The sequence below is a fragment of the Pongo pygmaeus genome, chromosome 2 (genome assembly GCF_028885625.2).
Source record: "Pongo pygmaeus isolate AG05252 chromosome 2, NHGRI_mPonPyg2-v2.0_pri, whole genome shotgun sequence".
Taxonomy (NCBI): Eukaryota; Metazoa; Chordata; class Mammalia; order Primates; family Hominidae; genus Pongo; species Pongo pygmaeus.
This window is the reverse complement of record NC_085930.1, coordinates 83,908,707-83,923,487: the sequence shown is the minus strand read 5'-3', so window position 1 is coordinate 83,923,487 and position 14,781 is coordinate 83,908,707. Positions and strand designations below refer to the sequence as shown.

At 40.1% G+C, this 14,781-nt stretch overlaps 1 protein-coding gene across 1 annotated transcript in view; it reads right to left on the bottom strand.

Annotated features, from left to right (window-relative positions):
- Positions 1–14,781, bottom strand: part of FRMD4B (FERM domain containing 4B) — a 372,375-nt gene that overhangs the window by 314,304 nt on the left and 43,290 nt on the right. The gene's annotated exons all lie outside the window — the stretch shown is intronic.

Below are 14,781 nucleotides of genomic sequence, written 5' to 3'. Positions count from 1 at the left end.
CAGATGATTCTAGATTGAGATACAATGCATTCTAGAATACAATGCATAGTGTGGTGCACATACACATACATTGGCTACATGGAGCAGTTCAATAGAGCAATTGCATGTAGTTGCCATGTTGGGCATAAAGAGTCTTGCTTTGAATTTTTCCCAAGTTGGCTGGAAATCTGGTTATTGTTTTTAATATGAAACATCAGGTTTCTAACTGTCGCCAACTAATTCGAAACATTTATTTTTATTATTTTCCGTAAGTTATTGGGGTAAAGGTGGTTTTTGGTTACATGTGTAAGTTCTTTAGTGATCTGTGAGATTTTTGTGTATCCATCAACTGAGCAGTATACATCACACCATATTTGTGGTCTTTTATCCCTCGCCCTTCTCCCACTCCTCCCTGCAAGTCCCCAAAGTCCATTGTATCATTCTTATGCCTTTGTGTCCTTATAGCTTAGCTCCCCAAAACATTTTTATAAAACACTATATGGACAAAAGAAAACATATTTGTAAGTTAGATTTGGCCTGTGGATTGCTGGTTTGAGTCTCTGCCAGGTAACTAAGCCATTAAGTCTTGGGAATTGAACCTATAACTTCACTCTGGAGTGAGCAGAAGGGGATTTACATTGAATCTTGGAAAGAAAAGGGGGGAAAATGTGAACAAACACTGAAGAGATTAGTTTGGTTAGAAGAGAAAACCCATATACTGATGTGAGGGAAAGTAGCAAATGTTAAGAAGCAATCTTTGCTCATTTCTGCTTGCCAGAATAATTTCACAAAGCCTCTGACTCTGTGAAGATATGCAACTCTCCAGAAAGATGCTTTGAAAAGACAAAACAGGATAGATAAAAGACAGAACATGCTCCTGCCCCCAAGGTCTCTTGTTTGAGTCACTATATTCCTTAAAAGATAAATGACCCTAGACCTTGCCTTTCTCTACACTTAAGATAATGTCTGACAGGGTCAGTGATTATGCTTCTGTAATCTATAACCAGATGTACTCTTACACCCAAACGTTGATGTGATTTCTGAACAAATCTGATGTGATTTCGCATGTACTGAATCTCCACCACCTGTACTTCAGCACACTGGGCTGAAATACTGTGCTGGAGCAGTCTCATAGAACCTCTTTAAATGGCTGATCCCAGGCTATAGGCCTGAGTCTACAGTCCCCAGTAAGGCTTCTGAATAAAACTAACTTTAAATCTTTAAAAGGTTTTTTTTTTCCTTTAGATGACACTGACAAAATTAGAGATAAGGCGTGTAAAGCAAACGAAGGATCAGATACATAAGGATCTTAAATATTAAGCTAAGAAATTTGAATTTTATTTCATCGGCAAGGAAGATTTGGGGGTCTAGAGATTGGGTTTTCCAATAAAACTAACCCAGCCTATCTGGAAGAGAAAGAGACTACAGGAGAAGAGACTGGTCAGGAGACTCCACTATCTCAGGAGAATTGGTGGAGGCAAGAGGAGTGGAAAGCTAGTGAATGAGACAGATCCATGGCAATGGATAAATCCACATGACTCATAATCTGTTTCCTCTTAGAAGATGTCAAAGATCACTCTTCTGTTTGGGGCCTTTGGTATTTGCAGGCATCCTAATGCAAATATCCAGGAAGACATTTGGAACCTGAATTTAGGAGGCTGTCCAGGGATGCTGAGGCAGTTGGAGTGCTAGCCACATGAGGATGGCCCACAGATAAAGCTCAAGGGAGAGGACTCACGGAGAGAGGAAGCATGAACCTGGGAAGATGAATACCCAGTATCTATGTTTCTTACAGCTTACTTCAAAAACCTTGCTAAATTGAGAAATCACTACACTTGAATTTGTGATTAAGTGATCTCAAATAAAAATGCATTCTATTTTATTTGTATTATTGTATGTATCACCTAATTTAAATGTGTCCATTGCAAAATTTCATCTCTTCAACCAGATTAAGTTTTAAGGGAAAAAGGAAAGAAAAAAAAGAAAGAAAGAAAAGAAAAGAAAGAACAAAAAGAAAGAAAGAAAAGAAAAGAAAGAAAGAGAGAGAAAGGAGCTTTGGAGTAGATATTGCCTTGTCAAAGGTGGTTAAAATGGAGCCCTGTTAAGGATCTGAGAATTACCTGAAGGCTCTTTCCAGTCCTATAAGTAAATAACACCAGAGCTTTTGTCCAAAAATTCATTTTATAGCCAGAGTAATTGAAGGCCTTCCAATTCAAAATTCACCTGACAGCTATCAGCTGCTTTACCACGCAACCAGAGCTTGGCTGTCTGAAGGCTTCACATCATGTTAGAAAGATGGCACCAATTAAAAATGCACCCACCTCAGAATCCAAAAATAAACTCTAACTTCTATGGTCAACTGATTTTCTTCAAAGGTGCCAAGCCAATTCAATAGGAAAAGCATAGTCTTTTCAACAAATCATGCTGAGACAACTGGATAGCCACATGAAAAATAATAAAATTGGACCCGTACTTCATATCATATAGAAAAAACATAGCATAGACCCAGCTATAAAAGTTTAAGGTATAGGCCTGGCACGATGGTTCACACTTGTAATCCCAGCACTTTGGGAGGCTGAGGGGGGTGGATTATGAGGTCAGGAGTTCGAGACCAGCCTGGCCAACACAGTGAAACCCCATCTCCACTAAAAATTAGCTGGGCATGGTGGCAGGTGCCTGTAATCCCAGCTACTCAGGAGGCTGAGGCAGGAGAATCACTTGAACCCAGGAGGCAGAGGTTGCAGTGAGCCGAGATCGTGCCACTGCACTCCAGCCTGGGCGACAGAGCGAGACTCCATCTCAAAAAAAAAAAAAAAAGTTTAAGATATAAAACTCTTCAAAGAAAAGACAGTAGTAAATCTTTGTGACCTTGGGTTAGGCAACAATTCCTTAGATAAGACACCCAGCACAAGCAGTAAAAGATAAGGTTGATACACTGGACATCATTGAAATTTTTTAAAATTTTGTGCTTCAAAGGACACTATCAAGAATGTGAAAAGACAATTCACTGTCTGGGAGAAATATATGCAAATCATATATCTAAAGAGAAACTCATATCCAGAATATATAAAAGAACTCTTATAACTTAATACAATGACAAATAAACCAATCTAAAAATGGGTAAAAAATATGAATAGACATTTCTCCAAAGAAAATATATAAATGATATATATATATATATAAAACACATACATATAGAAATGAGCCAATCTAAAAATGGGCAAAGGATTTGAATAGACATTTCTCCAAAGAAAATATATAAATGAGTAGTAGGTACATGAAAAGATGCTCAGTCTCATTATTCATTAGGGAAATGCAAATCAAAACCACAGTGAGTTGTTACTTTATACCCACTAGAATAGCTATAATAAAAAAGACAGATAATAAATGTCGGCAAAGAGGTGGAAAGAAACAAGAACCTTCACACATTGCTGGTGTATATGTAAAATGGTGCAGCCACTTTGGAAAAGTCTAGCAGTTCCTCAAAAAATAAACATAGTGTTGCCATATAGCCCAGAATTCTATTCCTAGGTATCCACTGGAGAGAAATAAAAACATATGTCCATCCCAAGATATACACACAGATGTTCACAGAAGCATTTTTCACAAGAGCCAAAAAATGAGAACAAGCCCAATGTCCATCAACTGATGAATGGGTAAATAAAATGTGATTTATCCACACAATAGAATACTATTCAGCAATGAAAAGGAATAGAATACTGATAGAGCTACAACATGGTTGAACCTCAAACACATTATTATGAACCAGTCAGAAAAACCACAATCTTATGATCCCACATATATGAAATGTCCAGAATAGGCAATCCAGGGAGATAGAATGTGGACGAATGGCTGTCTAGGGCTGGGGGAGTTGGGAGGATGGGAGTAACTGCCAATGGGTATGGGGTTTCTTTTTGGGATGATGAAAATATTCCACAGTAAGATTATGGTGCTGGTTGCTCTAATATGATTACACTAAAAGCCACTGAATTGTATATTTTAAACATGAACAAACATTTTAAATGAGATGATGGTTTATAAATTATATCCCAATGAAAGCTTAAAAAGTTTCATCTATCATGTGCTGCATGAAGTTTTCAGCACTAGCCAGACAGGGTCTGTTAATCTTGTTAGTCTCTTTTCTTTAAGATCTTTGCATCAGTTCTTTTTGTCATGAATGCCTTGATTCTTTCTACAACAAACTTGCTTCTCTTATCTTCCAGAACAGCTTCAAGTTCCTGTCTCTCAAACATGCCAGGCTTGTTCCTATTTCAGGCATTTGCAATGGTGCTTCCTTCTACTTGAAAGCTCTCTCCCTTGCCTCTGCAGGACTGCCTCCTTCTCACCACCGAGGTTCAACTCAAAAGAGAGGTCTTAGACTTCCATAGCTTCAGCAGCCCACAGTCACCACCTACCTCTCATTGTATTTGTGTCATGGCAAGTACCTAACAGTAGCTTCTGTCTTGGTTTCCATATTCCCATTTGTATTTGTTTGCTTGCTTGCTAAAGGATTTACTGTGTATCTTCACTAGATCATATGTTCCCTGAGGACAGGAGCTCTATCATAGCTGTCCCCACCACACCAGGCCTATAATAAGAGACATTGGCTGATGCCTTTAGGGTGAATGAAGCACAAGATAAGGTTGCTTGCTTCTGCCCTAGTAATAGGATGAAAAAGAATGAAGCTTTTTCCCTCTCCAAAACTCCACCCTCATTCATCCCCACCTCCTCCAAGAAGGAGCCAGAATTTCCTTAACAACAATTTTTTGATGCTAAAAATCTCTCCCTGAGAGACTGATTCCAGAAAAATAAATTTCTCTTCACCTAAAGGTGCAGCGCCAGCTCAGTGAAAATTGTTTCAGTAAAACTAGTCTCAAGAAAGATCAATAGGAGGAAAGAGAGAAAAGCAACAAAGACTAGCTTGCACTTCCAATGCAAGGAAAATCAAAGCAGAGTCTGTCCCAGGGGAGTTCAAACAATAGAAACAATAGGTCGAGAAGCCAGGCAGCGATTACTCAGACAAAATGAAGATCACTCCAGGAAAATGAAGAAGAGAATGAAGCGTAGCTTATTGTGGAGTTTGTCCTGAAATTTATAGCTGACTCTATGAGAAGAACTGCAAAGCATCTAGCCCTTCAGTATTGAAAGATGGAAGGAAGGAAGAGAAAGGAAAAAAGAAAGTAAAAGATAAGATGAGAAGAAAATGTTTTAAAATAAAAAAGCAAAAGCATTTCCTCACCTAATCTTCTTCTGGATAAAAGAGCTAGTGAGAGAATCAAAACAAAGAAAATGACACCTATTTGCGATTAAAGAAAACTTTACGTAAAAGCACATATTTTATTCTATTTCCTGAACTTCTCTTCTGCAAAAAGAACAAAAAGAGAGAAAAAGAAGAAAAGAGACAGGGTTAAAGTTACAAATACAAAACCAATCAAATGATGTTGGCTTCCTTTTCAGCCTAAGCACAACATAGTCAATTAATAAAATGTCAAAAGGCTTTCACAATTTACCTGTTACACCATGGGAGACATCACATCCAAATAACTTGCTGATATGCAAGCTTCCAGCTAGATTCACAAGAGAAATGAAGACCAAGTTCAGACACAGCAAAGCAACTCACACCACTGCAACCAAGTCTCCAGGTATGAACATTTGAAGACCAGTAACATATCTCAAAGACCACTAAATTATTTAGGACCATCATTCAGGAAGTGTTCTCATGCTCAAACAAGCGGAGATCAGAGATTATACCTAAGCCTCCTCTTCCCCCTCCTCCGCCATACCCCCCACAAGTCCCAAGACAGTCGGCCAAGAACAAGTTTAGTATCAGCTTATCATAGACTCTAGTCTTAGCCTTGCAATTACATCCTGCCCTGGCAGGAAGCTGAACCTGGCAATCAAGATTCCCTCTCATCTCTGTTTTCTATATCTTTCAAGCTTGGTGAGGCGGCAGAGCATGTGGTATGACCACATGCAGAGTGAAAGTTTGCAAGACCTGCATTTGAATCCTGATTTTGGCACTTCTCCCATGTGAGCTTGGCAGCTCACTTCACCTCTGAGGGCCTATTTCTCACTGGTGAACAAGGGCCAGCGATCCCTCTTTAAAGGGTTATGAACATCTAATAATTCCTGGCAGCCAGTAGCTTGCTCAATAAGTGTTAGTCCCCTTTACACAGTAAAATTATTAGCTAAACAGAAAACCAGCATTCTAACCTGAGCAGGTCTCTTTGATTTGAGAAAAAATACATGCTTTAGTTTACATCATCTGATTGTATTTTGTGGATCATTACAGACTGTTTGTAAATCCTTCTGGAAGAAGGCATGAGATATATCCGATACGAATATACATTCTTGGAGGAACTGAGGGACCTTGCTATGTGCATAAATTCATAGTCTGCCCTTCTGCGACCCTGGAAGAAACCATTTTGTCAGGGAACCACTCATCCCTAATTTACCTGATTTGTAATTTCAGAGTTTCATAAAGTGAAGGCACAACTATAATTACCCTTAGTGCTCAATTTAGGCGGTCATAATTTTTGACAAACTCTGATGCTTGGCAACCTAACCTTCTAGCAAGTCTGGAATGTCTTGTATGTCTGCTTAGTTATTTGCAAGCTTTCTAAATAGACTTCTACCACTTCACGGCTGGTAAACGTTTCCAGTTACATTTTAGTCCTCTTGTTGGTCTTCTAAGTATGACATATACTCTATGTTTTATGTATGAGTGTTTCAAAGATGAGGGATAATTCTCAGCAACCATCTCTGTATCTTCAGTCTCAGGTGCTCCATTAGGATTCTTAAGAGACTGGATGAAGTCATTATCAAAGCAAGAGCTGTTACTTGAAGAACTGGCAAACTTAAATATTATCTTACAAGCAGCCAACAATGCACATTCTTTTATACACAATCAAAAGCACAAACTCGCACTCACATGCATGACTTTTAGCTTAATTTCCAGTTTAACATTTAGAAAAAGGGTCTGGGAAGTGAGGAGCGCCTCTGCCCGGCCGCCCCGTCTGGCAGGTGAGGAGCGCCTCTGCCCGGCCGCCTGGTCTGGGAAGTGAGGAGCGCCTCTGCCCGGCCGCCCTGTCTGGGAGGTGTACCCAACAGCTCCGAAGAGACAGCGACCATCGGGAGCGGGCCATGAGGATGATGGCAGTTTTGTTGAAAAGAAGTGGGGGAAGTGTGGGGAAAGGAAGGAGAGATCAGATTGTTGCTGTGTCTATGTAGAAAGAGGTGGGCATAGGAGACTCCATTTTGTTCTGACTAGGAGAAATTCTTCTGCCTTGGGATGCTGTTGATCTATGGCCTTTCTCCCAGCCTCCTGCTCTCTGAAACATGTGCTGTGTCAACTCAGGGTTAAATGGATTAAGGGCGGTGCAAGATGTGCTTTGTTAAACAGATGCTTGAAGGCAGCATGCTCTTTAAGAGTCATCACCACTCCCTAATCTCAAGTACCCAGGGACACAAACACTGCAGAAGGCCGCAGGGACCTCTGCCTAGGAAAACCAGAGACCTTTGTTCACGTGTTTATCTCCTGACCTTCTCTCCACTATTATCCTATGACCCTCCCATATCCCCCTCTCCGAGAAGCACCCAAGAATGATCAATAAATACTTAATAAAAAAAACAAAAACAAACAAACAAAAAAAATTTAGAAAAAGTGAACTGTTGGCCAAATAAACTTGTCAATTTATCAAATTAAGAGGGGAGAGTAGAGTACAGTATAAGATCGAATCTTACTGCCTCAAGTATTTGAAAGGTTGAGTCAAGAGTTACAAACTCAAAATGCTGCTCAGAGCCAATAAGGCAGATAACATAAGTGTATAATCAAGGCCACGTGGGAACAATAGGGAGTGGTGGGGCTTATGGCAAACTGGAAAACCATCCCCCACCTTAATCATTTAAAAAAATATATTTTGCTAGCCAAAAAAAACACATTGTGAGCTGCATTTAGAACAGGTCTGGCTGCTATTTGAAAATTCCTAGTTCCTGGAATGGAAGGTTAGGTACAAAGTAAGGAAACATTTTAAGGTCCCAGAAGTTTGACCACTGTATCCAAGTAGATCTCTCTGGTTCCCTACACCAGCACTCCCTTTATTCGCCCTCCTAGCATTTACAGCGTCTGTAATGAATTGGCCTCTTTATTTGCTTACTTCTTTAGAATTCTCTCTCTCTCTCTCTCTCTCTCTCTCTCTCTCGATTATAAGCTTCATGAAGGCAGGGGCTGTGTTTATCTTGCTTACGGTTATCATCAGCACTAGCCAGGGTGAGGGACATAATTGGTTCTCATAAAAACTGCTGAATGGATCAAGCAAGGAGTATGATACGTTTTGTCATCCTATGACATATCTTGTTCATCTTGGGACCCCAAGCATATAGTAGTACAATAGTAATGATAAGTACTGGGGTGCAGTAGTGGGGTGCAATCATAGCTTGCTACAGCCTCAAACTCTTGGCCTCAAGCCATCCTCTCACCTCAGCCTCTGGAATACCTGGGACTACAGGTGTAAGCCACTGTACCCAGTTAATTGTTTTAAAGAAATCTGTAGAGACAGGGTATTGATATGTTGCCCAGGCTGGTCTCGAACTCTTGGCATCAAGTGGTTCTCCCACCTTGGTCTCCCAAAGCACTGGGATTATAGGCATGAGTCACAGCACCCAACCATGATAGTATTTCTTGAATGAAATTATTGGTGATCATGTTCCACCACAAATGGTTAACCACAGGGAGGTAGTTTATGTTGGGTGGGTCCAGGGTCTAGAAATAGATGTGGTCACTAGGCTGAGGAGATGATTGGGCACGAGATCCAGCTCTGCAAGGAAATTCAGTAAGACAGAAAATAGCAAGTTTTATGAATACTAATAAAGCATGACTAGTAATCTAAGCAAGTTGCTGGCATCAGAGATGTCTGCTGATGGCTAAAAATAGAGAATCCAGAAAGGGTCAGTGTTCCCAGATAAAGGTGTATGTGGTCTGCCTCAAGTAAGCAACTGATAATAGAACTACAATCATGAGAGCCGAAGGCTGAGTTCACACATGTGGCAAGAGGGGTGGTAGTCAAAGTCACAACAGAGAATAGGTACTAAGAAACAATCAGCTGGGTGCGGTGGCTCACACATGTAATCCCAGCACTTTGGGAGGCCAAGGTGGGTGGATCACCTGAGGTCAGGGGTTTGAGACCAGCCTGACCAACATGGTGAAACCCTGTCTCTACTAAAAATACAAAAGTTAGCTGGGCATGGTAGCGGGCACCTGTGATCCCAGCTACTTGGGAGGCTGAGGCAGGAGAATTGCTTGAACCCGGGAAGCAGAGGTTGCAGTGAGCCAGGATCACGCCACTGCACTCCAGCATGGGCAACAAGAGTGAAACTCCATCCAAAAAAAGAAAGGAAAGGAAAGGAAGGGAAGGGAGGGGAGAGGAGGGGAGGAAAAGGAAGGGGAGGGGAGGGAAAGGGAGGGAAAGGAAAGAAAAACAATCTAGGCACCCAAAATGGGTTTAGCATTCTAAAATTCCAGAAGTGGTTGCAAGGTATAGACTTGGTCGCAGCATCCAGGTTGAAGCTCAAGTCAGGCCCATAGTGTTGGTTGGTGTTAAGTTCCCTAATAAATTACAACCCCACTAAGGACACATTGAATGCCAATTCCTGAGGGAATACACTCCTCTTTACTGTAGAGGCAAGAACTCCCAATCCTGCCTTTTGTCTTAAATGACTGTGATACTAGAATGTTTCATTTCCAGAACAGAAGAACCTGTGTGAGTTAATGCTATTACTTACATTAGCAATCAGGACTTTCTCTACGAAGAACAGAAAGATAATCCAAACCCCCTTTACAAAGAAAGAGGAATCTGTTGGCTGCATAAATACACCATGGGAAGGCAGGAGGAGAGTTGGTCTTGGAGCTTATGCTCTCTCTCTGCCCCTGGGCTGTGTCACTCTCTATCATTGGCTTCACTTTCTTCTGAAAGAGATGGGCTTTTCCTGTGCAGAATCAATGTAGCTTGGTAGACAAGAGCATGAATTTGGGTCATCCGACAGGCTGGGTTTGAATCCCACCTCTGCCCCTTGAACTTAGTTGAATTATTCATCTGTAAAATGGGCATAATTAACGGCACCTCACCTTTAGGTTGTTGTAAGGATTAAGTGAGTAAATATATGTAAGGTACTTAGCATGGTGCCTGGAACATGGAAAGGACTCTGTCGTTATTGGTAACAAGCAGCTCTAGCTCATAACCCAACCATTCTGATAGCAGAGGGAAGAGAGGAATTCACCTTGCCAGTCCTACTTAAAGACAACATCTATAGGAAGGACATTTATTAGCTCAGTCTGCAATGGTGGCACCAAATATGTGAGGTATAGGGTCCTGTATCAAAAGGGGAAATGTTGAGAGATGAGGCAGAGATGACTCTGTCCACCAAAATTTGTGCTCCCCTTCCATATAGAGTTGTCACTCATCCAGGGACTATATTCCCTAGCACTCCTCTTCTCTTTGCATGGAGCAAAGGGCATGTATATGGCTACTGCTTGTGCAAGTCATGGGCAGAATGGAAGTGATGTGTGATTATTCTAACCTAAAGCTTTTAAGAAAGGTTGTGTTTTCTCCATACCCTTTTTCTGGATGGAGATAATGATGAAGACATTGGTTCTCAATTCTTATTACACAATGAAATCAACTGGAAATATTAACCAAACTAATTCCAGGCTTGATAGTAAATGAGTGGCTCTCAATCAAGGGGCATTTTTGCTCCACGGGGGCATGTGGCAAAGTCAGACAACATTAGTTGTTGTCATAATGTGAATCAAGGAGTCACTAGTATCTCACAAGGAGATGCCAGGAACGTTGCTATGATCATATGTTAAAATCCTGTGACATATGGAACAGCCCTCCACAACAAAGAATTATCTGGCCCCAAATGTGCTGAGGTTGAAAAACCCTGGAAGAGGCCTGGATGCCTGAATCACTGCATAGAGGGAAGCAGCCTGTCAACCTGGAACACCCACCTTGAAGTCTTATCTTAATGAAGAATAAACCTCTATTGTGTTTAGCCATTGAAATTTGGGGCCTGTTTGTTACAGCAGCTAGTGTTACTTTCAGTAACACAAGAAGAAAGAGATGCTAAAGGGACTGTGATGATTTCAACTATGAAATGGACATACAATATATTTTATTGTTGTCTGACTAGGTTGAAAGATATTTAAATTGAGGGCCATCATTTTACCTAAAATTTACTAGTAATTCACTACACAGATTTCCCTAATTAAAACCATTCAAACCAGTATGCAGTGATTTTACGGCACAAGAATAGACTACAAGTATATGGTTTGCATCCTGGACAAAAATCTTTTTGGGTCTGACCTGAATAAGTAGGTTAGTTTATATTTCAAATATTTTTATTTATACTATTTCCTCTGTTTTACTCAGTAAACATTAAGTTAATCTTCCATATCATCTAATTAACCATTATTTGTAATGAAGACAAATTAAATTTGTAAAATAGGAGTAGAAAAATGGTTACAGATGGTGGCTTTAGTAAGTATTGTAAAAATGCCAGACGCTCAAATCTGTTTGACTATTTATGCAAGTTATTGTGAATGCTTTGAAATTCGTTAATACTGCACTCTTTAGAGGTTTTGTTATTTCAGGAATTTTAGAGAAAGAGTCAATACTCTTAGTGTTTGGGTTCAGGAGGACCCACTTTCTGCTCCAGGAATGACCCAGGACTGGCCAATCAAAACACTGAACCCTCTGGCCATATTGATTGATTTAGAGATGGGAGAGTGACCCAAGCTCATCCAATTAGGGTCAGTCTTGGGACTTGTGCAGAATCTGTCAGCAGATTCTTTTTTGTTGGTTTAGAGGTACAAGACTATAAGCCATAAGGTGTGGACAATCATCTTTCTTAAGAATGAGGCCAGCATAAAGAAGAGTACAAGTGAAATATGAAAGAGAGAGAGTGAGAGAGAGAGAGAGAAAGAGAGAGAGAGACAGAGAGAGAGAGAGAGAGAGAGAGAGAGAGAGAGAGATTAGGTCCTGATAGATCCTGATGACATCATGAGTGTCCAGGCCAAGTCATACTTAAAGCTTCATTAACTCAAGCCAATAAAGTCCACCTTTTTGCTTAAGTCGCTATGGGCTATTTGTCACTTTCAATTAATTAATACTTTCAATTAATATAGGTGAGATATGTTGATTGTATCTGACCCCCAAGAGTTACATCTCTATTTGTTACGGTAGGTTATATTTTTATTATCAATTGTTTCCTCTTCTCCCAATAACGGCTTGCTTCCCCATCCATTGCTATGTGACTGGCACTGCCTACCCCGAGGAAGAAGAATACCTCTCGAACCTACTGATGTAAACTCTGACCATGTGACTTGTTTTGGTCAATAGGCTGTGGAAAGAAATGACATATGCTGTATCCAAGCAGAAGCTTTAAGGGCTATCACAAGGTCCTGTCATATTTCCTTTTTTGTTCTCTGCCAAGTAGCTATCCCATCTTAGAGTGAATCCCAGAATGGAGAAAATATTTGGAGCAGAGCCTCAGCCGACCTACAGCTAATGAGTACCATGAACAAGAAATAAATTTATTTTATTACAAACTACTGATATTTGGGGGTAGTTGCTACTGAAGCATAACCTAGCAAAAGCTGACTAATATACTTGTTATCTTTGTAATGCTTGTCAAAGTTCATAACTGAGTATAAATCTAGAGCACCTATCTTGATGTTTATAATTTATATCCTGCAAGTTACCACAAAAGAATTTCGGATGACTGATTGCTTCTCATTGTTTTAGTGTTCATGGCCCAGTTATATGCAGTGGTGGTCAAAAATATGGGCTTTGTCTTTGTGGTTTAATGACTGGTAAGTTACCTGAACTTACGAGTCTCAATATCCTCCTTATAATAATAATAATAATAATAGTGGTAATAATAATACTGTCTTCCCCATGGGATTTTTGTGTATACAGAGTGAAACACAGTGCTTGGGACATGGTAAAACACTCAGGAAACAGCAAGTATAATTTTTACCATTACAGAAGAAAGTGCTCTGATGGAAATTTTTTTTTAAGATGTGGAGTCTTGCTATGGTGCCCAGGCTGGAGTGCAATGGTTCTTCACAGGTACAATCATGGTGCATTGCAGTCTCAAACTCCTGAGCTCAAGTGATCCTTCCACCTCAGCCTCCTGAGTATCTGGGACTACAGGCATATGCCACCATGTCTGGGTGAACTCTTTTTGATGTTTCCAGAAACAACCCCCCAATGGGTGGCGGAGTCCAAGGTGAGCCTAGCTAACACTAAGCACCATTCCCTAAGAAATAGCATTCTGGAGAGGCTGCTAAGACATTACTTTTTAAATTGCATGTATACCATCCAAGGAAGAGTAGCTGGGGAGAATGCTGCCGAGGAAGATGGATGGGAACTGAGGGAATATATTGAGAAGTGGGATAGCCATTTTTCCTCTGAATTTCTTTGCATTCTGAAGCTCAATGAAAAGAGAACAATGCCTCTAGAGTTGGACCTCAAGTGAGAACTGAGGAGGACACCAGAATCAAGCTGTTGCTGTTGAACATTCGTCTTCATTTATGAGTAGCATTTGGACAATTTGTTTTGCTAATGGGCGAAGTTTACATTGATTGAACTTATCATTTAATATTTTTGGAAAAGGCAATAAGGGGATTTTATGACAAGAATATTTTTTAGGACAATTATCTCCTGAATAACAAAGAGTATGCCTTTTGAATGATTTGAATGGATTGAAGACTGCATGCATGTGTGCATGAAAGAGAGAGAGAGACAGAAAGAGAAACCTGAAAGGATAAGAATATGACAATAGTTGTGCAAATACAGCATGCTCTTCAAGGTATTGAGCTTAGAAGTATTTTCGGGGGATTGTTGATAGTTTCAGTCTTCCTCTTTTCAACAAGGATTCATCTTTCTCTGTTCAGGTACTGTGCTATATGAATATTCTCATGTAAGTTTCATAGCTTAGAATTCTACAACATATAACTGTTAAGAGTTATAAGAGTAAATAAACACTTAGCAGACACTTATTAGTATCTCTTATAGAGGAGAAAACTGAGGCTTACAAGTATTCACTGATTTGCAGACGGGCTCACAGGCACTCATTATTATTCAAAGCTTATATTTATATCCAGGACTTATTCCTTCAGTGAGTATTTATCGAATATCTACTGTACACCAGGAGTATTTCCAACTTAATAATATCATCTAATAAATTTCCTCCTCTCATGAAACTTATGTTCTATTTGGGAAGATAACTAAGCAAAAAACAATATAATTTAATATCATGAAAAATAAAACAGGACAGTGTGATATAAGATGATAGTGGCACATTAGAAAAGATACTTGTTAATAAAAGTCCTTTGTAAAACAAAGACACTGAGCTGAAACAGAATCGATAGGAAGCATTCCAGATGGGGGAACGGCGAGTGCAAAGGTCCTGAGGCAGGAATCAGCTCAGCAGACTTTACAACAGGAGACAGAAAACTGGTGTGGTGAGAGTGCCCTGAACCCAGGAGAAAAGGGTGTAATTGGGGTCCAAGAGATTATAGACTCTTTTGGGCCACAGTAAAGAGTCTGAATCTTATTCTAAGTGCAGTGGGAAGCCATTGATCCGAGCAGTAGTTAAGAAGTTCCTGCTAGGTCCTGTGTGGACAGTGGATTAGGTAGAAGCACAGAGTGCATGAAAAACAACAGCTGAGGAGAAAGGCTGTTGGTTTGGACCATGGTTGTAGGAGAAGAGATACAGAGAAATGGGTGAATTTGGGATATT